At 46.3% G+C, this 2,607-nt stretch overlaps 1 long non-coding RNA gene across 3 annotated transcripts in view; it reads right to left on the reverse strand.

The window, feature by feature from the left end:
- The window catches only part of LOC123522295, a 7,908-nt gene extending 6,075 nt beyond the window's left edge, over positions 1-1,833 (reverse strand). For 2 of the 3 annotated variants that reach the window (XR_006680575.1, XR_006680573.1), the window contains exons 1-4: positions 1,746-1,833; positions 1,013-1,333; positions 698-885; positions 213-309 (exon numbers count right to left, since the gene is read on the reverse strand). This is a non-coding gene — a long non-coding RNA (uncharacterized LOC123522295). The remainder of the gene's footprint in view (positions 1-212; positions 310-697; positions 886-1,012; positions 1,334-1,745) is intronic. The other variant, XR_006680574.1, reaches the window with a different exon arrangement.
- Positions 1,834-2,607: the final 774 nt, after the last annotated feature.

Below are 2,607 nucleotides of genomic sequence, written 5' to 3' on the forward strand. Positions count from 1 at the left end.
GTAAATCTTTATGGCAGCACAAAGCCTCGTCTTTCTCTCCCGTAGTACTTGGTAGGTTCAAACTGCTGATCTTGAGGCTAGCAGCTCAACGTGGAACCCATTACACACCACCAAGGCTCTTTGAAGGGGTAACAGACACCCCAGACTTGTAGCCAGTAGATCGGAAGTGAGTGTCGTGCGGACTCTTAAGCTTGGAGCTAGAATCAGCCTACCTGGCAGTCTGAAGAACTTTTAACCTGCAAGACTGGTTCTAGTTCTAGGAGGCCAGGGTCACTGAAAGAAGTGCTGTGTGGACAGCTGGTGTTGGAACTAAACAGAAAAGATGAAAAGTGAATATTTTCATATTTTGAGATTCAGCAACACAATAACATATTCCTGTCAGTAACACTGGCCACTGGAGATGATTCTTGAAACTACATGATGGTACCTAAGAACCTATTGTTATGATGCTACTTCTGCAGGTTAAAAATGTGCCATAATTTAAAAGTAAACAGATGTCCAGTATGCCACATGGTATCATTAGATCATATGTATTTAAATGTGTAGTAAAACTTAACAATGCATGTAACAGTTTTAGTAATCTCTGCTTTTCAAAAATATTTCTTATGTCATGAATTTCCTGGATTCTTACTATTACCCATAATAATATTTTCCAAAAAAGAAAAATAGAATGCAGAAACTATTCTAAAATACTTACTATGATTACTGATGCCAAGGCATGGAATGGCCAAATGCTGATCGCCTTCTGTCTTCTCAAGACAGAGAACATACGCCTATTCACTGGGCTGAGCCAGCATTTCAGAACAGCGAGGTCACTCCCACTCACCACCACTGCGGGCTTCCCCTTCTCCTCTCGGGGCCAGCCTGTCTCCTTCGAAGACAAACCTAAGGGAAGAAAGATTAGCTGTGAGGAACCAGAACTCCCATAATGCTCTTGGAGTACCTCTTCTGAACCAGGGGATGGAAGGAAGGACCCACGTCACCCAGCAGAAAACCACTACAGCATCCTCACCTGACCTGAGGCTTCGTTCCCCGTCTTCACTTCCCCAGACTCCCAGTCACGCTCGCCTTTTGCCGTACGTTTAAGAGTCCATTTCTTCGCGTTCTCCATAGCCTCCCTTTGCTTTGAAGAAGAAATTGTCTTCCAGTCCTGCTCTGCTAGGGCAGGATATGGCTCCATATTGGCCCCAGATTTAGTACAGCCACTTCTTTGGAAGTCTGCTGCAAGCCCACTGTACATCATTTGATCTCCAGATGGAGTTCTGCTGCCTGGGCTGACTTTTTCACACCTCAGTCTGACAGCCTCTCTGGTTTCCACACATCTGGGTCCTTCCTGTGGGATGGAGAAGAAACTAGACCAGCTGTTAACCCTTTGTGTGCTCTAAGCGCAGGCCTCTCCAGCAGGGATCCTGGCCTCTCATACCCTCCGAAGTCAACAATCACAGTCTCTGTCTGTGGGGACCAGCCTCCACAGCCTAATGGGCCCAAGGAGCGGTGTGGGGGTGGTGTTATGTAATTGAGGGGTAAATGAAAGAGACATCAGACAAGATAAAGCATGCAAGGGCTCACTTCTCATGTTGACCAGAACCAGAATGAAGGAGTAACTGAAGGGAAGAAATTAACAATAGGGGGCGAACTAAGGGTACACACGCAATAGGAAAGGCAGGCACTAGAGGCATACATGTAACAGGAAGGCACATACATGACAAGATGGGCAGGCTCTAGAGTCAAGATGGCAACCTAACCTTGGTTTTCCGAGCTGGCTTGACCAGAGGTGTCTTTGAGCTCTTGTCCAGGGGAACAATCCATGGTCCTTCTCAGAAGGAAGTGGGCCTTACTTAGGGTTAGATGGTCTGATTGCTTTTGATGACAAATAACCTTTAGGCAGATGGCCTTCAAGCAGTTGACCTTCAAGAGTACAGTAAGGGACATGTGTTGGCAAACAGCACCTTAAAATTGGCATTATTATGGGGGGACATGTGGGGCATGATTTTTACTTCGGAGGTCCCCCTGCACAGGTGCCGCAGTCTCCCAGACTCTAACGTACAGCGTTGAAAGCATGTCCACATACACTCTCTTCCCAGTTTTCAGTTTCCCACGTCTGTCTACTTGGGATCTCGGGAACTTCTACCATTATTCATTTCCGGCCTATAAGCCTTTAAGTCTGTTTCCTGGCCCTCCCCCTTCCCGGTCAAATGTACTGCCCACACAGCTCCCATTCAAGATCCATGTCCTAGATGAGTTTCTGATACCTGTCAAGGCAGCCTAATGCTTGTGGAGAAAGAGCCCGTCGAGTCTCTGCAGAACAATCAGGGCATGCAGCTGTCAGCTTCTGAGTATCCCTGCCCCAAGTTCCAGCTGTGTCCAATGCCCATGTCCTTGTATGCTGTGGAGCTGGGGGATCGGAACAAGGTTGCACGGGTCTCCTTCGCATTACCTAGGTTAAACCAAATATTTCCCAACTTGATTTGTTAAAAAATTAAAAATTATGTTGGATATATAACCCACCCCCGAGGGGGACGAATAACCAAAATGTGGGTGAAGGGAGACAACAGACAGTGTAAGACACAAAATAACAATAATAATATATAATTGATCAAGGATTCA

The sequence above is a fragment of the Echinops telfairi genome, unplaced genomic scaffold, assembly GCF_000313985.2.
Source record: "Echinops telfairi isolate 266 unplaced genomic scaffold, ASM31398v2 ScPeMD7_5592;HRSCAF=6446, whole genome shotgun sequence".
In the NCBI taxonomy this organism is placed as follows: Eukaryota; Metazoa; Chordata; class Mammalia; order Afrosoricida; family Tenrecidae; genus Echinops; species Echinops telfairi.